The sequence below is a fragment of the Bos grunniens genome, chromosome 28 (genome assembly GCF_055505025.1).
Source record: "Bos grunniens cultivar Pamir isolate PY7600 chromosome 28, Bosgru_T2T1.0, whole genome shotgun sequence".
Lineage (NCBI taxonomy): Eukaryota > Metazoa > Chordata > Mammalia > Artiodactyla > Bovidae > Bos > Bos grunniens.
The window spans coordinates 11,655,472-11,680,941 of record NC_141192.1 but is presented as its reverse complement, the minus strand read 5'-3'; the positions used below and the strand labels follow the sequence as shown (position 1 = coordinate 11,680,941).

The following is a 25,470-nucleotide window of genomic DNA, read 5'->3' as shown; positions in this document are numbered from 1 at the left end:
CCTTTGCAAGTATCAAATGCCCCGGGCAAATACATCCCACGTCTTTCAGCAAAGGATTCTGAGTGATTCTTTTGATTATAAGTGAAAGAAACCTAAAACTATCTTAATTTGAAAGAGGTGGAAGTGATTGGATCACAGATGGCAGGACTGAGCAATCAAACAGCAGGAACAGTGGGGTCAGGACCCTCAGAACCAGATGGTACCTGATCTTTCTCCACCTCCCCTGTTTGTCCTTGCTTGTGTCCAGATCTTTCCTCCTCTCTTCACTGGACAGCAAGCATGGCCACCGACAACCTCCCCCACACTGTGGGGGAACCGCTCGCTGCTCTTTGCCAAATCTAAATCAAAGGTGTCAGAGAAGGGTTCCGGTCCATTTGGGGAGGAGGTTCCCTTTAAATACCACCTTGGCCATCTCAGGTAGGTAAGATAGCTCCTGATAGTCCCTCCTGTGTGCACAAAGGTTGGAAAATGAATCCCAAGATTCAGAGATTTCTCCTCTCTTGGGATTGACCATATCAGATTCATTCCCATATCTCCCAACACAAATAGCCACACTCAGCACACATTACATGCTAAAGGCATGAGGCTCATTCAGAACAAGATATGTGTCAATCAATCACACTTTCTAGTAAATTGCCTCTTATTTCTTCGCATGCTGGGGAACCCACCATTTAAAATAATACCGTTAAATTCCTCTACGAAGCTGGCTTTCTTCACCTAAATGCTCACAGCAGGATTTGCTTAAAGTGGGGCATGCCTGTAATCTCAGTTCCTGGGGGAAACCTTTGATTTTCCTGACAACCCACTGAGATAGGCGAGGATGTTACGAGGGCAAATGGTTAATGGATGTGAAAGCTTTCTGTGACCTGTAAGTGGTACAGAAATGTAGGACCTCACCATGACTATTATGATTATCCTTATTTCATCTCTTCTTTGAAGAGCTTTACACTGTAATTTTGGAAGTGGAATTGGAGACACCTCTCTAACAGTTCAACTTCATACTTCTCTAAGTCTCAGTCCGGGTCTCAGAGCAACGTTTCCCACCAGCCTATTGCTTCTATTAAATGCAACATAAAGAGGTTTCCACAGCCAGAGGCCTCCCTGGATGGGAATAAAAGGAGGCACTGAGGCACGTTGAACCGTCTCTAAACTACCCTACAGCCACTCTTTCTAGCCCCAATTTGAGGATTTGGTTTCACAGTCTTCCTAGAGCACCTAGCTCTATGCCAAGCCCTGTGCTGGATGCTGGAGTCCCAGGCAGCCCCCAGCCAGGGGGAGGCAGTGTATCCCTCTAATTGTGTTTCCAGGAGGTGAAGAGAGACACAGAGGTCCCCAGGATGGAGAACTGGGAAGGTGATTTGCGAACAGTGGGTTCTCTGGTGACTCAGACAGTAAAGAATCTGCCTGCCAATGCAGGAGACCCAGGTTCAATCCCTGGGTCAGGAAAATCTCCTGGAGAAGGAAATGGCTATCCACTCCAATATTCTTGCCTGGAAAATTCCATGAATGGAGGAGCGTGGTGGACTACAAAGAGCTGCAAAGAGTTGGACATGACTGAGCAACTAATTTGGGGGGTGGGGGCAGTGTGGGCAGGTAGGTGGAGAAGAGCTCCAGCTCTGCCCTTGACAGAGAGATGAGATGGATTTTAATGATACCACGGACCCTGGTAACCTCAATCCTTCCCAGCTGCCCCTCTAATCCTAGGGCCCCTGCAGCTGCATAGGAGTCTCTGTATTAATAGTCCACCCCCAAAGTTCTTCCTCTCCTTCTCTACATTCTCCCCTCCTTTTCTCCAGATTCCTTCTCAGTGCTTTCCCCGCGCTTTAAAGTCCGCCTCCATTCCCACCTCCTGTGGGAGGAAGTCTCCTGTGCTCAGTTTTACAAAGAATCCCACCAGCATCCCCTTCCTTCCCTTGCTCTGTGGGGCCACAGTAAAATGGATGTAGCTCCTAGAGCCTTGGTCATAAATCAGTCTCTCTGGAGGCTCGATCGTGAGCATCTTGTCGTTCCTCTCCATTTCAGATATTGGCGAGCTTGGAACTCACAGCCCTCTAACCAGATACATCTCGTTAGAGACCTGCCAACGGCTGTGCACCTTTGCACTGTGAGGCTTCTCCGGCCAATTATCTTACCCCATCATAACTTTTGGCAGACACCCCCAAAAAAGGCAGTGTAGGTTGCATTTCTCTTATTAACTAGGAGTCTCTCAGGACCTCACAGTGCCTGTTCTTCCTTCTTCCTCATTCCTCTGAGACAGCACATCTCTGGGGATCCCAGAAACCATGGCTGAGACTGGGCAATGATGTTGAGGACCATCCTGAGCCCCAGCGCCCAGAAAGAGGTTGAAGGGCTCTAACGCATCGGAGCAAATGCCACCCTGCAGTCAAGAGGCTCTGTGATATTTATGGTACATAGAAATGTTGGTGAGTGGGCAATAGTGATCAAAGGAAATGAATTCTACTGAAGGGTAATATATCACAATGGTTAATAAACACAGACTGTCTGAAGTCAGAGAACTCAGTGGAAAATATACAGGTCACTAGGACCTTGAGGAAGTACAGACAAAGCAAAGCGTGGAATTGCTGCAGACTGTTTATATCCTCGCCATCTCAAGAGGGAGGTGAGCTGAGAACCTGCTGGAGCTTGACCAGATGAAGCAGGGGTTCCCACAGAGGCTGGTCTGTTCATGAGCCCCTGTCTGTCTTAGAAGGGAGTAACAGAAAGAGAAAAGCAATGTGTCTGAATAAGTGTGGTTACTGGAACTTGGATGTGGACCAACGCGTGGTCTAATTAAGTTCCACGGTAGGAGCTTGGGAGAGGTCTATGCTGAGGACAAAGAAGCCCCCAGGTCTGTGCTAGGAACAAAGCGGGAGCATTTGAGAGCTATGTCAGTTTAAATGAGGTCTTTGCCCTCAAGGCAGCATGATCTCTCCCACTGGCTTGGGGTGAAATCAGCCTGAATTATGTCATGTGACCACAGGTCTGCATGGTCCTACCCATTCTATTGATGGGCACTGTCTCCTGTAAGAACTTTGGCCCAAGGGATGCTTGTCAGTCAGTTTGGTTGCTGAGCACTTGTATTGGTTTGATACCTAGATTCTTTACCTACCTGACTGATCTACAAAGTTGGGCCCTCCTGGAGGGGAGTAGTTAGAATAAAACAAGGAGTTAAGGGACTTCTCTGGCAGTCTAGTGGTTAAGACTTTGCCTTCCAGTGCTGGGGGTGAGGGTTTGATCCCCGGTCAAAGAGCTATGGTCTCACGCGCCTTGTGGTCAAAAAACTAAAACAACAAACAAACAAAAAAAACAGAAGTAATATTGTAATAAATTAAGTATGTGGAATAGTCCACATAAAAAATCTTTATTCGTTAAGTCGTGTTCAACTCTTGCAACCCCATGGACTGTAACCCTCCAGGCTCCTCTGTCCGTGGGGTTCTCCAGGCAAGAATACTGGAGTGGATTGCCATTTCCTTCTCCAGGAGATCGTCCCAACCCAGGAATCAAACCTAGGTCTCCTGCACGGCAGGCAGATTCTTTACCAACTTATCTACAAGGGAAGCCCCCCAAAAGATAACAAAGAGTCAATAAACAGAATCAATTACTCCTTCAAATCTTAGTTACTGAGAATCTATTATTGCCAGCACCGTTCTAGGGGCTATGAATACAACAGTGAACAAAACTGACCCCTCCCCCCCAAATCTCTGACTTCATGGTGTTTATAACCTAGTTCTCTGAATATTTTCTGAAAATCAGATGACCCTGTGTGTGGTTAAAACTGAAAGACTTTTCTTCCTTAAATCTGTCCTCTTCCCTTTGCTTTCTCAACTACAGAAGGCTCCATACAATAAAAACACCTAAAGCTTAATGTGCAGTTCAGAGAGAAAAAGAAATATGTTTCAGTTTAAGTGGGAACATTAAGCAAATCCACTCAAAATTTCATAGTCAAGAACTGAACAGCAGTCTCTATGTTAAGTATAAACAAGATTAAAATAATCAGTATGGCAACCATGCAAACATTGTTCAGGGAAAAAAGAAAGGGAAAGGAAGAAGCAGGTAAAGAATCCAGTCTGGGGGTAAAAAAAAAAAAAAACCCAAATAATAGAAGAACTTGTCTCCATTATAATAAACCTTAAGTAAATAAATGAATGTACCAAAATAGGAAGATAAAGCACAGATGATGAAACAGAAAAACTTTCACTTGCAGCCAAAATGAAGAGATGGGCACTAGATTTACCTTATCACCTGAAACAAGCAAGAAAATGGACAAAATATTTGAAACAACAGTTCTCAAGACGAGGACGGGCCACAAAGAATGGTGATCCCTTAGAGATGGGAAACAAAAGAGATAAGCCTTACAGTTGTCTCAGCGTATGGCCTGGGGCTTCTAGGCATCAAGTGTGCAGGTGATCATGCAGGGTAGGAAGGGTTCCTGTCCCCACGGGAACAGACAGAATCCACAGGCAAGAGACAGAGCACTTAACCTTTTCTTCAGGAAGTGGAGCAAAACTGGCCCCACACTAAATGTTGCTCTGGTCAGACTTAGCAAAGCTTAAAAGCAAACATGAAAAGATTAAAGCACATCCTAGAACAAAGCTCAGTGTATATATATACACACAAACTACATACAAAATATATATACGCTTATATGTATGTATGTAGGTAGGTAGGTAGGTAGGTATGTATGTGTGTGCCAAGTTGCTCCAGTCATGTCCAACTCTTTGTGACCCTATGGACAGTAGCCTGCCAGGCTCCTCTGTCCATGGGATTCTCCTGGCAAGAGTACTGGAGTGGGTTGCCATGCCCTCCTCCAGGGGATCTTCCTGACCCAGGAATTGAACCTGAGTCTCTTAACATCCCCTGCACTGGCAGGGAGATTCTTTACCATCATGCAGCCTGGAAAGCCTGTATGTGTGTATATATGGTGCTAAGTCACTGCAGTCATGTCCGACTCTGTGCGACCCCATAGACGGCAGCCCACCAGGCTCTGCATATATATATATATATACACAAGTATAATATTCATATATTAGATAAGAATATATATTCATACATATATAGGAATGTAAAATACACAATATATAAGGAATGTAAAACTATCTAGCACCTAATAAGATAAAAGTCAACATCACCAGCATGCAATAACAGATTATAAGAAAAGCAGGAAAAGCTAATCCATAATGAGAAAATATGATCAATCAAAACTGACCTAGAAATGAAACAGTTAACATAATTAGTACACAAAGACATTAAAACAGTAATGATTATTGCACTTCATATGTTCAAGAAAATGGGGGAAAGAGGTATGGAGACTGATGACATAAAGACCAAAATCAAAATCCTGGAGATGAAAATTGCAATGTCTAAAATGAAAAGTAAACTAGATGAGATTAACAGTCAATAAACCATCATAGAAAAATAATATTCATAAGCTTTGAATAAAGCAATAGAAACTATCTAAAATTAAATATGAGAAATACAATTTAAAGATTAAAGTCTGCCTAAGTGTGGTCATGTATGGATGTGAGAGTTGGACTGTGAAGAAAGCTGAGCGCCAAAGAATTGATGCTTTTGAACTGTGGTGTTGGAGAAGACTCTTGAGAGTCCCTTGGACTGCAAGGAGGTCCAACCAGTCCATCCTAAAGGAAATCAGTCTTAGGTGTTCATTGGAAGGACTGATGCTGAAGCTGAAACTCCAGTACTTTGGCCACCTCATGCGAAGGGCCGACTCATTGGAAAAGACTCTGATGCTGGGAGGGATTGGGGGCAGGAGGAGAAGGGGACGACAGAGGATGAGATGGCGGGATGGCATCACCGACTCGATGGACATGAGTCTGGGTGAACTCCAGGAGTTGGTGATGGACAGGGAGGCCTGGCGTGCTGCGATTCATGGGGTCGCAAAGAGTCGGACACAACTGAGCGGCTGAACTGAACTGAACTGAAGTGTGGGACAATCTCAAGTAACCTAAATAGATGTGTAACTGGAGTCATAAGGAAATAGCAGGACAATATCTGAAAGAAATAATGGTTGAAACTTTTCCATATTTGATAAAAACTGTAAATACAAAGACCCAAGAAGTTCAACAAAGCCTAAGCACCAAAATACGTGAAGAACAATACACCAAGCCATACAATCAAAAGATTGCTTTAAACTGGTGATAAAGAGAAACTCTAAAAGCAGCCAGAGGTAGGGCAAAGATGCATCATGTTTAGAGAAATACAGACAACAGCGTGTTTCTTATCAGAACCAATGGGCAACAAAAGACAAGGAGCAATATCTTTATTTTTTTTAATTGGAATATAATTAATTGTTTTACAAAGTTGCGTTAGCTTCTGCTGTACAACAGCATAAATCAGCCGTACGTACACATATATTCCCTCCCACTTGATCCTCCCCCCATCCTCCCACATCCCAGCTTTCTAGGTCATCACAGAGCACCGAGCCGAGCCCCATGTACTATACAACTTCCCACTGGCTATCTGCTTTACACGTGGTGGTGAATATATGTCAAAGCCAGTCTCTCAAATTGTCCTGCCCTCTCCTTCCTCCACCATGTCTACAAGTTCATCCTCTACATCTGCATCTCTATCCCTGGCCTGCAAATATGTTCATCCGTACCATTTTCCTACATCCCATATATATGTTTTAATATATTAATATGACACTTGTTTTCCTTTCTGACTTACATCACTCTGTGTGATTGACTTTCAGTCCATCCATATCCTACAAATAACCCAATTTTATTCCTTTTTATGGTTGACTGATATCCCATTGTGTATATGTACTACATCTTTATCCATTCATTTGTCGATGGATATCTAGACTGCTTCCATGTCCTGGCTTTTGTAGACAGTGCTGCAATGAACATTGCTGTGCATGTGTCTTAAAGTACTAAAAGAAAAAACCTGCCAGCCTGTAACGCCATACCTGGCATTGCTAGTCTTCCAAAAGGAAGGCAAAGGAAAAGTTTTTTCAGACAAGTAAAAGCTGAATGGATTCCTCACAACTAATCATACAAAATATGGGAAAGAAAAGCATTCAATCAGAAAAGAAATGACACCATACGGAAATGGAAATCTACACAACAAAGAAATAAAGAGTGCTGGAAAGGATCACTATGTGAATAATCATAAAAGGTGTTTTCCTATTATTTAAATCTATTTATAAGACCATAGGCCATTTAAAACAATTCTAACCACAATGCATCTAAGGAAATATAACACATATAGAAGTAAAATGTAGAGGAAAAATAGCTCCAAGGCCCGGAGAGGAGAAAGAGTATATTGTTTTAAGATTCTTACACCATCCATGAAGGATAAAATATCAGCTAATGGTGGGCTGTGGACAGCTGAAGATGTGTATTACATGCCCTAAAAGCAAGACTAAAATAACTAAATAAAGAGATACAGTTAATAATTCAAGGAGATAAAAAGAACACCAAGGGGTGCAAGGAGCTTATATTCACTATGGTGATTTCTGTTAATGCTCTTATGGTGAATTCATATGCCCAAACTTACCAAACTATCACTTTAAATATTTACAGCTTGTTGTATGTCCATCATATTGCTGTCAACCTGTTTAAAAAAGCTCTAGAACAATAGAGAAGGGAGTTACAGAGCCAATGAAACAAAAGAAGAACCGTCATAATGCAATTACAGAACTAATAAATAAATCATAAAATGAAGAACAGAATAAATGCAGAGGAAAATTAATTCCTGATTTTAAGTAAAGAGTTGTAGATGTGCTGCCAAGCAGTACAACTCCAGGGAGCTTCCATGTCTTAGTCGGTGATGTGACTGGGGCCCCCTGGAGCCCTGCAGCCATAGCCCTGGCAACCCCATGCCGCCCTTCTGCTTGAGACGATACAGTGAATGCTCAGGAAAAATACAAGAAGATCAAAGAATATAATGAGATTTTAGCGGACTTAGAGAACAAATCTGTGTTAGAATAACTGATGCTTTCTTAATGGAAAGCATCATAAATGAAATAAAAATGTAATAATGCAAATAAAAAATTCCTAAGAGAAATTATGGAATTGCTGATTGAAAAGCACACTGTTCCCAAGGACTTTTCAGTGGGAGGCAGGGAGATGATACTGAAACATCAACATCCAGACATAACCTGGCAATCTGTTGAACTTTAAGGACAAAGAAAGAATGTTTCACACATCCAGGTAGAAAAAAAGTTAAGTCATCAGTAAGCTATAATAAGACAGACTGACCTCAGAATCTTTGGTAACAATACATAATTCTAGAAGAAAATGGAGGAATATATTCAAAATTCTGATGTAAAGAAAATATAAGCCAAGAGTATTATATCCAGCCAAGATGTCATTCAAGAATTAGGACCACAGGAAGATATTTCCAACTAGCAAAGAAATGAAAGAATTTCAGAACTCTTGACTCCTTGTTGAAAAGCTATTTGATTTTGAAATCTAGCCAGTAGTGGTAGAAACCCAGTGGTGGAGACTTATTACTAGCTCCCAATATCTACTTCTCCACCATCTTTGGTCATAAGAATCTTGATATTTCCCTGAAGACATTTCACCCACCTACAAGACGACGTCCCCTAGCCTTCCTGCAGCCAGTTATGGTCAAGTCACAAAGTTGAACCAATAGCATATAATCAAATGTGATGTGTGCAACTTTCAGGAAGTCTAATTAAAGGGAAGGAAGACATCTATCTTCTGCCTTCATCCACCCTGCTGCCTAAAAGAGTGATGTGATGCGTGGAGTCCTGGCAGCCAACTTAAACCATGAGGACAAAGACTAACCCTAACGATGATAGAGAAATCATCTAGAAAGAGCTTGGCTGCCTAATAAATTTGTGGATCTGCCAAATCTTCTCTGGACTGCTGCTTCAGCTTTATTTTATATGAAAAAAAAAGTAAACTTTCATTTTGTTTAAACCATCATTTTTTGTTGTTGTTTTGTGGTTGTTATATGATGTAAAACCAAATTCTCATATTCGAGTTAACTAAGAGATATATCTACATAAAGAACTTAGATATGGAGAAGCTATTGTTTTACATACAGAGTTCATTAAATTTATTTCTGAGACTTAAAAACTGGTATAATTATGCCTACAGAATAGAATAAAAATGTTGTAAAGCTTAAAATCTTTTGTTGAAAAGAAATAGAACTAACAATATCAGGCAGTGAGAAAAGGGAGGTGAGGAAAGTGGGAGCGTGCACATCCCTTCACCCCTTTCAGCAGGAAATCAATCAATACTGTGTAAATTTAAAAGATGTCATTTCTAAACTGACCCCCACCTCCTAATGCTTTTTATAATCCCTCAGAGGGGATCTGTTAGACAATAGTATCTCTTATGCTGAAGAAATATTTGTCTAAATGGAGCAATTCCTTCTATTTCACTTTAGATTCTTTTTTTTTCTTTTAAACTAAAATAAAATTAAATTTAATACTTTTATTAAAAATGATCTTGTGTGGTATATGATTTCACCTTTTTATTTCTGTCTATGTAGACTTCTATCAAGATATCTCTTGATTTCTAGGGGTTACATTTGCAGGGAGGTTATTTATTTTTTCCTTAAGTAGTTTTCTTAATTTCTTGAATTCTTTATAATGAGCATGTATGATTACTTTTTTTAAACATCAATGAATTGATAGTGTACTTTCTGTTGTAGTCACATAATAATTATCAAGGGCATCCCTCCAAGTCAGTGATTAATACCCTATAGCAAGGATATACATTAATTTATTCAAACATTTCCTTATATATGAACATCAAGATTTTTTTATACATTTCACCCCACCTTCTCACATCATTTTTCTGTAGCCTCATTTTCCAAAACTGGGGGCTCTGATCAAAATAATATGCATATTTTAAACCCTAATAGTGAAAAGATTATGCCCTGACTACATTCCCACCAGTTATGAGAGTGCCCATGTTCCCTCTCCAGTATTGGATACTTTCAATTTGTGTCAATTTGCTGTAAAAATTGGCCTTTCATCATTTTCATTTTCATCTCCTGGATTCTTTGTTAGGGAAAGCCTTTTTTTCCCCCTATGTTATTGGTTATTTGTGGCTTTTTCTTGTTCATTTATCTATCATGTTATTTGTCTTTTTCTTATCCACTTGTAAAAAGCTCCTTTTAGATAAAGGCTATTAATTTTTCGTAAAACATCCTGTAAATCTTTTCTTCCAACATTTATCATATGTCTTTTGTTTGTGGTATCTATTTCCAGACGTGTATGCTTAATTTTTATCACTTTTACCATAGCAGTGAGGTCATTTTTTTAAATACTCAGAACAAAAGCAATGCTTCTGCCCATTGCATCACTCCCAACTCCCACTCTCAGCCTTTGAAATCCAAGTTCCTCCAGGGCAGCTTACAAAGCTCTCCATGAGGGTCCTGTGTTCTGGTCCGGTGGGTCTGCCCCCTCATTCTTGGGAGACTGTGTCCTTCATAAGCACAGCTGCTCTGTTACTGTCTCATATACCTCACGGATACTCTAAATACTCGGATACCTCTAAAATACTCCTCTGCTGTTCCCCACTCTTAGCCAAAGTCCACTTTCCTCCAAGACTCTCTCCTTGCCTAGGGAGGTTCCCCTGCATTTCCCGTCCCTGTCCAGCAACCTAGAGAACTCTCTTCTGGATACTGTCATGCCCTGAGCCCAGCCAGTGTCCATCTACTGCGCACCTGGAGGCCACCTGGATGCCCACCTTTCAGCCCCCATGTTGACTGACCAGGGCTCAGGCCTTGTATTTGTTGTTGTTGTTGTTGTTTAGTTGCTCCGTTCAGTTCAGTTCAGATCAGTCGCTCAGTCGTGTCCGACTCTCTGCGACCGCATGAATCGCAGCACACCAGGCCTCCCTGTCCATCACCAACTCCCGGAGTTCATTCAGACTCACGTCCATCGAGTCGGTGATGCCATCTTGCTATCTCATCCTCTGTTGTCCCCTTCTCCTCCTGCCCCCAATCCATCCCAGCATCAGAGTCTTTTTCAATGAATCAGCCCTTCGCACGAGGTGGCCAGAGTACTGGAGTTTCAGCTTCAGCATCGTTCCCTCCAAAGAACACCCAGGACTGATCTCTTTTAGGATGGACTGGTTAGATCTCCTCGCAGTCCAAGGGACTCTCAAGAGTCTTCTCCAACACCACGGTTCAAAAGCATCAATTCTTCGGCGCTCAGCTTTCTTCACAGTCCAACTCTCACATCCATACATGACCACTGGAAAAACCATAGCCTTGACTAGACGGACCTTTATTGGCAAAGTAATGTCTCTGCTTTTGAATATGCTATCTAGGTTGGTCATAACTTTCCTTCCAAGGAGTAAGCGTCTTTTAATTTCATGGCTGCAGTCGCCATCTGCAGTGATTTTGGAGCCCAAAAAAATAAAGTCTGACACTGTTTCCACTGTTTCCCCATCTATTTCCCATGAAGTGATGGGACCAGATGCCATGATCTTCGTTTTCTGAATGTTGAGCTTTAAGCCAACTGTTTCACTCTCCACTTTCACTTTCATCAAGAGGCTTTTGAGTTCCTCTTCATTTTCAGTTGTGCCCAACTTTTCAAGAGCCCATAGACTGTAGCTGGCCAGGCTCCTCTGTCCATGGGATTTCCCAGGTGAGAATACAGGAATGGGTTGCCATTTCCTTCTCCAGTGGATCTTCTTGACCCAGGAATTGAACCTGCCTCTTCTTCATTGGCAGGATTCTTTACAGCTGAGCCACCAGGGAAGCCCTAGACCTTATATGCCGCTACTTATTTTTATTGATAATATCACTTGTGATCTGAGCACGTATCTACTGCCCTCATTAGAATATATTTTAAATATCCATTTATAGTTATGTCTCCTAGACCACCAGCTTCCTGAAGGCAGAATTATGTCTTATTCATCTTTCTATCTTCCACTCCCGCCCAGTGAAATGAATGGATGAATGGACGGAGAAAAGTCCCCAGATAGGCCCAGCAGAGGGCAAAGTTTCGGACAAGATTATGCCTAAAAATGAGTGACAAGTAGAGCTGGTATCTGAAAAAGGCCTTACTTAGTGCTGAATAATCACTAACTTCTTGATTTGGGTCCTTAACCATGAGTATTTATGAAAATGATGTTTTTAGGAAAAGTACGTTATTTAGTATCTAGCAGTAAAGGGGCTTTTGTCCGTAATAACTGAAAAACAAAATGCCAGTATATAACACAGACAAAGGGATCAAGCAAATAAGATGTTGACAGTCTGGGGAATTTGGGTGAAGGGTATTTGGGAATTCTTTGTAAATGTCTTGCAAATGTTCAGTAAAGTCTGAATTCTATATCAAAATCAAAAGTAAAAAAATAAAGTTTCTTTTTCATGAAAAATTAAAATTAAAAAAGCCCTTCTGTTTCCTTCTCAGCATCTCCACTTCCAAATATTCTATCACAAAGATGAATGAAATTAAACAACAAAATAAAAAATAAATAAATAAATAAACAACAAAATAAAGCATGCATAGACCATTATTTTTCTTCCTAGCGTCACACATGTTCATTCTAAGCATTGCAATCTTCCAAATCACTCAAATCTATCACATCCTTGCAACCCCTGAAGACTGCTGTGAGGGGATGATGTAACCATTTTACAGAGGAGAAGACAGAACCTGGGAGAGCCAAGAACGTGGCTTAAATCTTGAGATCTGAGATAATAAATCACAGGCTTAGTTCTGGAAAGCACTCCGAGATACATTGTCCCACACTATGCCTTCAGATTGATAAGGTACTAAATCTCAAAGGGCCATCTCATCACAGCTTACCCATTTTCTGATTTGTTATTTCAAGTACCTTGGGATACGAGACATCAGCAATCAGGTACGCTCCAGTAATCAGCAGCAAATAGTTCTGTCTCTGAAGTTTTAGCAGTTTGCCAAATGTCTCCTGATCTGGCCAGCTCAATATAAATTGTGCTAAAATATTATTTTATGAATATACAGGATCCAATAACAAATAGTATCTTTTCGTGAAATTAATTTCAATTTATCCTTAACTAATACTAAATTGCTATGGAATTACATATTACATACACATTACTACAGAAAGAAGTTCATCATGATTAATGTTATTACAGTGAACACCAAAGAAATTAATAATGATTTGCAGTTATTATAAAGTGGTACTGGTGTAGGAAAAAAAAGGTTAAGTCTAATTAAATTCTGGCAACCACTTTAGGGCTCTGTAGCAATGAGGATGCTGGGGTTTATGTTAATTAATTCTATATGAAAGGTTGCTGAAGTGTTTTAATATAATTCAAAGAGCCATGATTTTACTACCAGTGCGTGTTTCAATTTTTTTTCCCCACAATGACCTCTCGGCATGGGTCAGGTGTTAAATTCTTGGGAACCACCAGGTGTTAGGAGGCTATGGGTTTCTTCTCCTGATCTCAGGTAGCCATACCTGGAGGTGAGACCAGTGACTCTGGGGAATGGCATGGGCTGGAAAACGGGTGACCTTTCTTGGGAAATGGCTCTTGGGGTTCCTGAGTATCTTTCTGGGTAAAATGCATCTCTATGCTTGCCCCTACACATGGGTGGTCTGGGTCGCCTGAACATCCTGGAAGGGTCCCACCTGCCCCAAAACAGGACTCGGGTAACACAGTGCCTGATCTACTAGAAGCAAAGACAGCGAAAACTAAAAACGTCAATATCAAGAAGAAAAGGTTCGATGCACGATACTGGATGCTTGGGGCTGGTGCCCTGGAATGACCCAGAGGGATGGTACGGGAAGGGAGGAGGGAGGAGGGTTCAGGATGGGGAACACGTGTATACCTGTGGTGGATTCATGTTGATATATGGCAAAACCAATACAGTATTGTAAATGTAAAGAATAAAATTTAAAAAAAAGAAAAAAAAATGCAGTCCACATAGTGAGTTCTGGGTTTGGGAGAATCTGAAGATTCCATTTCCTCAGGGTTCTGTGGCTTATTTCCTTTGTAACTTGGGGCAAGTCATTTAAATTCTGAGTCTGAATTTCCTCAGACTTCACAGTATTGTTTTCAGGATTAAATCAGAAAATGAATAAGAAGGAGAGGTGGGAAACTCTGAAAGCTAAACAATTAAGGAGCTTATTCACAACCCTTCCCTGGGCGATGTTCCACAGACACTCATCTAATTCCTACACCTAGCCTTCCACGCTCTTCAAAGAGGGGAATGAACCTTAAATTTAAATATTGTTCCTGTCTCATGCCACACAGAAATATTTAATCTTACATTTCAGATAGTGATGTTCAGTGGGAACTTGTTTTCATTAAAGTAGATGTTAAATCACAATTTTTAAAATTAGTCAGAGAACACAAGTTAGTAACCCTGATTGTCTTGTGTATGCAAGCCAAGGGCATAGCTGAATGCTTGGCACAGAATAAAAGTTCAAATAACATTAATTCAAATAAATAAATTTTGAGTTGAAAGAAAGGATGGATGATGAATGGGTGGGCATCCTGATTTCTCTTACCCAATATAGACAGCATTTGTGATCATTCAGTCAGGGTCAAATCTGAATCCTGGTCATGATTTCAGCGCTCACTCTCCCAGTCTTGTGGGCATTGGTGGGAGCAGGTCAGGCTTTGGCAGATTTGTCTTCAACATTCCTGCTCCTGATCACCGTTCTGGCACCTCAGTGCCTCCCAGCACCCAGCAACTCCTCACCCTCCAATGTCCATTTCTAAGGCCTTCTTTGGAGATGGTCCATAAGCACACATGATCTCCATCCTCAATGTGGATCAATCCTCCTTGTGGATCTACCATCCACAATGATCTCCCCCTTCTGTGGGTCCACAGAAATTGAAAAGTTTAGCCCAGAGGGTCTCAGACTTAAGAGATGTGAGAATTGCCTGGAGTTCTTGTTAAAATACAAATTGTTGGGTCCCACCCTCAGAATTTTGGCTGATGCTTGCAAATTTGCATTTTAACAAATTTCCAGGTGATGCTGTTGCTGTTGGTCCAGGGACCACACTTGGAGAAGCTCAGGTTGAGTCCATCAGTCCTATAGAACTTACCACAACATTTCCTTAAAAAAAAAAAAAAAGGTTATTTTGAGTCAGGAGTTTGTTGAACACTGACATGGTTCCTCCTTTCTGCCTTCTAGCAGGGAATCCAAGACGGTAGCATTACCAGCACCCTTAGCTTCCAGAAGAGGAAGCTGGCTCTTGGAGAAGGAGCAGCACAATGGAGGTTGTGGGGTCCAGATCGTCTCCCGCGACCCTGGGCTGGCAGTCAGGCTGGAAAGGCAATTGTCACAAAAAAAGCCATGTGTTTCTTCTGGAAACAGACTCATACAGTGAAATACACATGCTGGGAGCCCCACAGTGTCTCCCCAGTAGTGGGTGGGCACTGACGGTTGATTGATTAAGGGTCAGTATGGAAGGGATCCCGGGAGGAAGAGTCTAGCCTGGGTCACCTGACCTGGTCTGTGACCCTTGGGAAGCCAATTAACCTCTCTGGGCTTCTCAGGTCATCTTGCCCCGGGTTCTCACCCTCTTCCCCCTCTAACATCCACGCACCTTCAAGTCTGAGTCTGCAGTGCCCTGAGTGTCTGAGAACCCAGTGAAGTGGCTTTCCTGGCGGTGTCATGCCCTCTGCGCTACCCAGAACAGTGGGACAGAGGACCAGGGCTGCCGCTGTGGCCCACTGCCAACCCTCAGCACCCGGGGCATCTAATTGATCCTCCTGTGGTCTTTTAGGGCCAAGGAGGAAGTTACCAGAAGCCAGAAATGCAGACAACCAGTTCCTGATGAAAAGGAAACCTATTGTGTGGAAGTTATTTGAAAAAAAAAGCCACCGTGACTCCTCCAGTGAATGCCACGTTTCAGGGCTGTGTCATCAGCCCCGAATCCATTCTGAATCCATTAGCAGCCTGAGTGCTGGCACTAAGGCCCCCAGACTCCTTGGAACCTTGAAAGTGATTCCCTGTGGAGCTGACTCAGCCCTTTATCCTCTCAGAAGTAGAGAAATTGGATTCCAAGCCACAGAGGATGGCAGGTCAGCATCCAGAAGGCTGGAGAGACCAAGGGCTTCTGCCAAAGAGAAGGACAGCCCAGAGTTCCTGGCTAGAGCAAGAGTGGGACAGAGGAGAGAGAGGGAGGGGGGAAGGGAGGGAGTAGGGGCTGGGGGCAGAGATAGAGGGATGGAGGAAGAGAGGGGGCAGGGAGGGAGAAGGAAGAATTGCTTGATTTCCCACAGCTCCACAGCAGGTGCTGTGCACGCCATGTCATTAATTCTAACAACAAGTTTTCAAGGTTGGTATTATTATCCCCATTTTATAGTTGTCATAACTGAGGCTCAGACCATGGAGTGATTTATGTAGCTCAAGCAATATACGACATAAATCCAGATTCAGATTTCAAATCTTGAAGGCCAAGCCTGATTCATCGCCCTACACAGTGCTTTGGGGTTGGCTGCCAAGAAGGCTGGGGAAGAGAGGAGAGAGAGGTGCCCTGGTAAGTGATGGTGGAAGGTGTCTCCCAGACACCGAGTTAAGACTCACCAGACCCGAGCCCAGGAATACCTGGTCCCTATAGAGAAAGATAATCAACAGACCTTACAAAGTCTTCTGTGGCTGCTGGAGTGAAGGACAGATATGCTGTGTGCCCACTGGGCTCACGGCTAACCCACCAGTGGTAAAGTTGCCATAGGCTCAGGGGCACTGGTGGATCACTCTCATCTTCCAGACCTCTAATGGAAAAGCCCCTGCTCTCCGGGAAGCCTGGCTGATTCTCCGACTCCCCAAGTTGACCCCCAAGGTGCAGGGAGCCCTGCTAGTCAGTCTAGTCCTTGGACCCATCTTCAACGATTCACAACTATAATGAAGTGTGGTAATTCTCTACCTGACTATGCGCGTCCTAGAGGGAGGATTCTCTCTTTCTCAACTCCACATCCTCTTTACCCCTGGGCTGATGAGCACAAGATGTAACAGAAAGAGATTAGATCATAGCTGTCCAGTAGAATTTTCTGCACCGTCCAATGTGGCAGCCACTAGCCACGTGTGGCAAGTGGGCATTTGATGCCTTACGTTGCTAGCGCAAATGAGGAAGTGGCCTTTTCATTTTACTTTATTTCAACTAATTTACATTCAAAGAGCTCTAGGATTATACGCTCCATAAATAAATGTTGGGTAGAAGAGAAAGTGGAGAAGAAAGAGAAAAGGGATGAGAAGAAAAGGAAGAAGACAATGAGGATGAAGAAAATGCATCCAGAACAAGAAAGGAGGGTAGGAGGGAAAGAAGAAAGGAGAGACGGAGGGAGGGAGGAGAAAATGTTGATTACGAGTCCTATCAGACAATATCAAGGGAAGCTGCAGGTGTCTGGCTGACATTTGAGCACTTAGCCAGTTTGCCTAAGAGTAAAGGAGAAACACAGGCCAGCCTTGCCCACCCAAAGCTCTCTTCACCCTTGGTTAAGCTCCCGACAAAGCCTAAGTTTCTGAATTTGAAAGAACATCCAGTACTGATCATCCTCCAAAGCCTCAAAATTTAGAACCATAAACTCAAGAGTGTCAGACAGAAAGGGCTTCCGGATCTCAGCCGACCTACCCTCCTTGCTGCCCAGAGAGGAACTGAGCCCAAAGGCAGGCGAGAGACGGGACTGAGAGAGGTGAGACCTGCCCGATGTCAGGTGAGGACCTATACACTCCTGCCCCGCCCCCACACCCCTCCCCCACATCCCTTCCCCCCTCTGCCTCCATCTCCACATTAGCAATATATTTCCAGGACACTCTAATGAAGTACATCTTGAGTCTCCTTTTCACGGCTAATGAGGAGACAACAAGAATTTGACTAATACCAGTACAATTACTGGAGCAGTGAAGCGAGGGCCTCTGATTAGACGTGATAATTTGCAAGGCTGGGCTCTTCACATTAAGTTTGCAAACAGTTTAAAAATCACTTCCTCTATTTATCCAGCTAATCCCTGTTTAATGACTCCAGACCCAAGAAAAAGAAAGGGGAAATGTCTCTTTAAAAATTAATAAATAAATTAATTAAAACACTAACAATCCCAGCCTTATTTGCCCAGACAGGAGACATGGCAGAAGGGTGACTCGATTGCCGTCTTTTCAGACTCAGCCAAGATTTCATAGCTCCGAAGGACTTTTCTACCCTCGAAACCTTGGTCCTTGCATTCCCTGCAGCTGCTAACCCAGCCTAGGCTCCCCCTCATAGGACGGCTTGTCCAGCAGAGAAAGGTCACGTCCCTAGTGATTGCGTCTAATGGCCTGATTTGGGGACTTCTTTGGCAGCCACCAGTTTCCGAATACCGTTGAAAGGATGGACACAGGTGAAATTCCATGGTATCAGAGGCCTCTTTGTAATCTTACCAAAGTGTGGTCCTGGGCCCAGCGGCAGGGGCATCACCTGCGAGCTTGTTACAAATGCAGGACCTTGGGCCCCATCCAGACCTGCCGCTTGGAATCTGCCTTTTCCCAAGCTCCCAGATGACATGTGTGCGCACTGACATATGAGAAGCACTGCTTTATGACATATCATTTGCCTGACTGGAAGGGTGACCTAGAGCCACGTGGCTTTGTGGATTTCCATACTATTGATTCCGCGAATCTGTGCTTGTCAGGGTGCATTCCGCAGAGATTTATAGCAAGGATTATGCAAAAAAGAAAAGTGCATTTGGGAAATGCTAGGTTAAACTAAATTTAACTTACTTGTTTACTGCACGTTTTACAGCATCTTTATAATACAAGTAAAGCATGCTGATGTCCAGGGAGTCTGTTTGCAATGTTTCCCAAACTCGGTTGAGGGTAGAACCCCTCCTGGTGAGTGTGGAGCACCGCAGTTTTCAAGAGCAACGAGAGACAGAGGAACATTCTGTAAGACGTGTGTGGTTCTCTGATCCCAGCCACAGGGCTTCTCCTCTGCAACAAAGGTAACATCCAGGAAAGGAAAGCAAGGGCCTCTGTGGCTGTATCCAAAAACTTCTTTCTCTCATCAATTGCTTTCAGCACTCTCGCGCTCAAGCAGAAAAACCCACCCAAAGTATCAAATAGTTAAGACCATCAAATCCAGGCTTTTGGACAAGGCAAAGGATCAGAGAGTGGGAGCTGGAGGATACGAGCCTCCTTTCTATAATAATTCGCCTTAGAGGTGATGGCATTCATACTCTTTCTCCTCCAGTTCTTGTTGAACTAAGAACTATTACTATGATCTGTGACTTTCCCACTGTGTCAAGAGCATGCTGAGCTTAGTCCATCAAAACTCCACGAGGCCCTGTAAGTGGCCACTCTCACAGGCCCATTTCACAGATGAAGAAACTGAAGCCCACCCAGGTTACCTGGCTTATTCAAGCCGAGCCAGCCAGGATTCAAAGTCAAGCTGACCCACCAGATCCTGTGCAGAGGGCACGCAAAGTTAGGTAAGGAAATTCTAATCAACACGCACAAGCTCCTGCACACTCAAGTACATGACCTTAGCCTCCAAACACTTCCATGCAAAGTTAAATTCAGGCTTGCATTCATGTGCAATTATACATCTACATATATAGGACAACACTGTAATGAGATTTCTTGTGCCTGCAAAACTTGGAAATCATGGAATTAGGAAGAACTTGGTACGGTTTCCAAAAGAGAATTTCATCTCCTCCTCATAATGCCCAGAGAGTAAAACAAAGCAGGCCTTATAGCCCCGCTTTATGGGTGGGCAAGCTGAGACCAGAAGGAGGAAGTGATTCCTCTGAGATCTCATGTTTGCCAGAAGTGACCCAGCAGGAATTTGGTGTGCCCTTAAGTTTCCCTGGGGCCTGAACCCACACTCGGACCACCAGCAGAGGTAGCTGCCCGCCACAGGCTGTTCTCCACCTCCAAGTGCCAAAGGAATTTCAAGACCACTCAGGACCTGTGGATCTTACAAACTGCATCTCTCTGGAGAACACAAAAGCCTCAACATCAAGCTATCATGGGGTGAAGACTGTAGGTCTATGTGCTTGAGGCTTGACTGCCATACACACACGTATACACACACGTATGTGTATGTAAACATATGTGTACACGTGCACATACATGCGTACACAGTACACATGCATGCATGCACGCACATATACAAGATATACAATACACACAAACATATACAGAATATGCACACACACACATATACACAATATATATGTATGTATACACACATAATACACACATGCCCACACACACACACATGCACTGTGCACAATACACACAGGCACAAATACATGCATACACATATGTACAGATACGCATGCACACATGCATAATATGCAAATGTACACACATCACTGACTCGGGGGACGTAAGTTTGAGTGAACTCCGGGAGTTGGTGATGGACAGGGAAGCCTGGAATGCTGTGATTCAGTTCAGTTCAGATCAGTCACTCAGTCGTGTCCGACTCTTTGCGACCCCATGAATCGCAGCACGCCAGGCCTCCCAGTCCATCACCAACTCCTGGAGTTCACTCAAACTCATGTCCATTGAGTCAGTGATGCCATCCAGCCATCTCATCCTCTGTCGTCCCCTTCTCCTCCTGCCCCCAATCCCTCCCAGCATCAGAGTCTTTTCCAATGAGTCAGCCCTTCGCATGAGGTGGCCAAAGTACTGGAGTTTCAGCTTTAGCATCATTCCCTCCAAAGACATCCCAGGGCTGATCTCCTTCAGAATGGACTGGTTGGATCTCCTTGCAGTCCAAGGGACTCTCAAGAGTCTTCTCCAACACCACACTTCAAAAGCATCAATTCTTTGGCTGCGATTCATGGGGTCGCAAAGAGTCAGACACGACTGAGCGACTGAACTGACTGACTGACTGATATGCACTATACACAATCCATGCATGCACATATATTGATACCTATATGCAACACACATGTATACACATACATGCACATATATGTGTGTGCAGATATGCATGCACATACATGTATGCACCATACACATATAGACACATAATACATGCATGCACACTGAGATAAAATACATACATGCACAGTTACCCCTTGTGTTTTACACTACTAGGATGTCACTTCAGCTGCCAGCTTTGCCCAGATTTCATGCACAAGCCCCTTTGCTAGTGGAGGCCGCCATAGCCAATGAACACTAATAGAAATGGGGCCTCTTGACACGTGGATGAGGAGTGAGAGAAGGCAAGACACAGTCGTCTTGAAGGAAGCCAGGAGGAAGCTTGGGAGGGAAGGCGCACAGACACTGCCAGGTCAGGAGGGTGCTGGATGGGGGCAAGCTGGGCCTGGACAGAGGCCCAGACTTCCCGTCCTGGGACCTGGAATCCACCCCAGTTCTGCTGCAGTTGGACTGTGTGACCTTTCCGCTTCTCCCTCCTGCCTCCCTCTGTCCATCTGTGCAGTGACTCTGTTAAGTTGTTCAGCGGCAAACTTCTGTGAGACTGACATTAAGCCTGGTAAGTGGTCAGAGGAGCCACCAAGAACTTGAAGCCTAGGAGTGCAGAGGAGAGAAGTCTTACCGGGGAGCCCCCACGGACATGTTGGGGAGCATCAGGTACCCAGTAAGTGACCAAGGGATGCTTCCTCTCCAGGAGTTGATGGTGCATAGCTGTGAGACCTTGACCAAGTCCCTACCCCTCTCCGGACTCCATCTGGTTCTTGAAGATGTGGGACCAGGGAACTCTATCTTCCCCAGCAGTGTGACATCACCAAGAGGAAGAATTCTAGACCCAGACTGCTCAGGGTTCAAATCCCAGACTTCATCACTTACTAGTTATCCCTTTGGGTGTCTTACTTGATTTCTCAGTTCCTTAGATTCCTCCCTGGCAAAGCGTGAACAGTAATACCGCCCACCTGGGAAGAAGAGACAGGACACAGGAGACCATAGCCTTAGCTGGGCTGTACAGGGGAGGGAAGACTCACCCACCTTTGGTTGGGGTCCTGGAAAACAATTTTTAAAAGCCCAGCCGGAGAATCAGCTCACTGTTTGTAGGCATCTGGGTTTTAAAACTCAAAAGCCTGAAATAATTATGGCTCAATCCCTGCTACCAGAGGACCCCGCAGGTCTCCATGGTCTGTGTGGCTGGATCTCCAGGTAACACTGTTCAGTGGGAAAAAAAAAAAAAAAAAAAAACAGGGTGCAAAGCAAGGCACACAGAATGCTTCTGCTGGAGTAAGAAACGCAGGAGATCCAAATGTAGCCATGTAGCTGCTTATTTTGCAAATAGAAACTCTGGGTTAATAAACAAAAAACAGGGGCTGGGGGGAGTTTATTTACTGGGACCCTGAGGGCATGGTCAGAAGCACAGGGTTGGAGGTATGTACCTTTTCATTCAGTAATCACTTTGGAGTAGTATTCAAAAACATTCAAAAATAAAATGAAACAAAGCTCAAGGTACCTTAGAGTAGGCAAAGAGTTTGGGAGACTAGCCTGAACCAGCCAGCTTTTCTAATCCAGGTGGACAAGCAGACAGACAGAAAAACAGCCCGAAGGCCACCGAAGTCCCTGAGGACTGAGGACTGGGCCAGCCAGGCAGCCAGCACCATCCCCTGTGCATCTCACCCCCCACCCCAGCCAGCCCCAGTCCAGCAGGCAGCCCTGCGCCCTCTCACCCACACCCCTGCTGGCAGGAAGCATTCCATTCCCGGATTCTTCCCGGAATGAATGCTTTCTCCAAACTCATTGCAAAACATCCTGGCTGGAGCTGCAAACGGGAATCCAGACGCACCCCCGGGAGAGAGGTAACCCGTTTCCTGAGGACATTCTGGCCTGGTGCACAAGAGGGCCTTCAGCAGGAGAGGGCAGAGCAGGCCAGGCTGCCATTTGCAGCTGGGGCCCACCTGGGACCACGGCAGGCAAGGTTACATGTCAAATGAGCCTAAATGGGACCGGCCGCCCGGTTTCAGGCATTATTGAGTGTTGGAGGGGTTTGCCCAACCCCTACTCCGTATTCACTCCTTGGAGCTTGCCCAACTGAGACCTCTCGCTTTGAACAGCTTTGGGGTCTGTGCAGGGCTTGCTGAGGGAGAAAAGAGAAGGGACCCCCCTCTGGTAAGTTCCTTCAACCCCCACACCCTCACCTCACCAAGTATGGGAGGCAGGATGTCACACAGCAGAGCCTAAGCTAGTGTCAGGGGTCTGAAATCATCACACTGCCTCCATCATCAAATCATCCCATCTCATCCTCATCAACACACCCATCATCATCACCACCCACCGTTTCCACCATCCTCATCACTATGTCCATCAGTAACGACCTTATCCTCACCTCCTTCCACGTCTCTCATCCTCTCCATATGCCTTTGCTAATCAACCTTCGATCGGGCATGGACGTTCTTCCTAAATCACAGATAAAATCATGATCATCAATGGTTTGTAACTGCTCACTTTCCTCAGAAAAATTCCAAGTACCTTAGCACTGGTCCACTCACAGTCTGACTCCAACGTAGTGTTCCAGCCCCACCTCTACCAAACCCACCCTGTACCCCAGCAACGCAAGGCTCAGCCCCACCACTTATGTGAGCACACCGCACCTTTCCGTCTCAATACATGTGCCTCCCTCAGCCTATAATCCACATTCCCTTCTCTGACTCCTGATCCTAAGAACCTTTCAAATTCCCGCCTCTAGGAAGAAAAGATCAGCCTCCCCACCTGGGTCCGATCCCTGGTCCCAACTCCCACCTGAGTATCCAGTCACCTGACAATTCTAAGACTGTGGTCACCTCCCTGCCAGACAGGGAGTCCTTGTGACCCACGACTGCATTTCTCTCCTCGGTATCAGCCTTGTCACAGTTCCATCCCAGCAGTGGCCTGGGACCGGGCAGGAACCTGCAGGAAGTTTGAGAAAGAGGGGATAGGTAACAGAGTTGGCAAAAATGCGCACAGGAGAAATGAGGAAGGAATTCTAACTGTGTCTGTAACACACCCAGAGCTCAGCCCAGGTCCGAATCAGCCTCTTCGCTGGTGCCAGTCTTCAGAGGATGGGAGGTAATTCCATGGAGACAAGAGGTCTCGTCTCTCCCGGTTCCTCCTCAAACACAGCCATCTTACCCCCGTCCCACGTCATGCCTGGGGGCAGCAGAGGGGTCACAGCACCCCGAAGCCCACGCCACGGTGCTGGCTCCAACCACCCATGCTTCCCAAGCTCGTCACACATTGAGACTCTCAGTGCAGCGGGTGAATTCATTCATCCGTTCACAGACTTTTACTGTGCACTTGATAAATGCCAGGCCTTGTACTGGGGAGCGGAATTCAGCAGAGGTCAACTCAGGCTCATCCTGCTTTTTTTTTTTTTTTTGAGTTGGATTTGAGGCTGAAGACCAGTCACCACTTCCACCACCATCACCACGATCATCACCATCACCCCCTCCAGTGCCACTCGGAGGACTTGCTGCACTCAGTACCTCCATAGGTCACTCCTCAGAAAAGGCGTCCCATCTTGCTGAAGCAGACCCTGGGAACGAGCCACTTGTCCCTGACGCTCTCAAGTCAGGAGACCAGCATTTCTGCCCTGGTCCTAGAAAAGACTGCCTAGCAGCCTGACCTTGGACAGGAGACCTCTGCACTCTCCGTAAAAGAGGAAGCCCTCCTGCCTCAAAAGCCAGTCATGTAACTTGACTTTTACACACAAGACTCCAGCCAGTGGTGCTGCTGCTGACACATCTGGGGAGGTTCTGGATCCTGGGCAGAGATGGATGAGGGCGGCTGGCACATCCCTCCGCAGCCCTGCCCACAGGACTCTGGCCACAGCACTGGACAGGGAGGGGGCTCCAGCTGAGGGAAGAGAGGGCAGGGTGACTTCACCCTACTCTACTCCACCCAGGGCGCCCCCAACCCTCGACTTTTGCCCAGAGTGCCAGCCCATTGTGGATTCTTGATTCGGATTCTTCACTGGGCAGGGGCCTCCCCTAGAGAAGGAAGTGCTTTGTGTAGGTCTCCTAATGCCCTAAACTCCTCTCTCCAGAACCTTAGGGCCCAGACAATGCCATTTAGCTGTCTTGAGTCTAATTCAGCTCCTAACAAGGTAATCCTGCCCCACAGGGGGTCATCAAGGGACCCGGCTTTACCCGAGCCATATATGGGGAGGAGAGAGCCAGTCTAGGGATTGGAGGGACTGGTGGGCGAAGGCCATGCACACAGAGAAGAGGAAATGGAAAGACAAGTAGACTCAACTTTAAAATAATCATCCCAAAGTAGAAAAAGGTTGTGGCCACCCTTGTTCAAGGGGAGGGGGAGTGATGCCAGGCTGCTTGGGTTTCTGAACTCAGAGTCAGGACCCTGTGGGAGCATCATCTTCCAGAAGGGAAACTGAGGCTGAGAAAGGCACTCTGCTGAGGGCACTCAGTGGGCATGCTGCAGGGCCAGCCGGCACCCAGGCCCCTGATGATGGATTCACTTCTGAGTAGGGCCACCCATGCTGGGCAGCCTGGCACCTCACTTCACAGCTCATTGCTCCTTGCAGAGCCTCCTGGGGGCAGAACTTGGGTACATCCACTGGCCATGGCAGGCTCAGGGGCACCACAAGACTTCCTGGCCCTCAGGTAGCCTGGGGACCTGG

General features: G+C 45.0%; 1 long non-coding RNA gene across 3 annotated transcripts in view; it reads right to left on the bottom strand.

Annotated features, from left to right (window-relative positions):
• The window catches only part of LOC147342850 (uncharacterized), a 223,889-nt gene that overhangs the window by 120,144 nt on the left and 78,275 nt on the right, over positions 1-25,470 (bottom strand). The window contains exons 4-5 of one of the 3 annotated variants that reach the window (XR_015156746.1): positions 23,611-23,741; positions 22,527-23,252 (exon numbers count right to left, since the gene is read on the bottom strand). The exons of the other annotated variants lie outside the window; for them this stretch is intronic. This is a non-coding gene — a long non-coding RNA (uncharacterized LOC147342850). Of the gene's footprint in view, positions 1-22,526; positions 23,253-23,610; positions 23,742-25,470 lie in introns of those variants that run through there. 3 annotated transcript variants of the gene reach the window in all.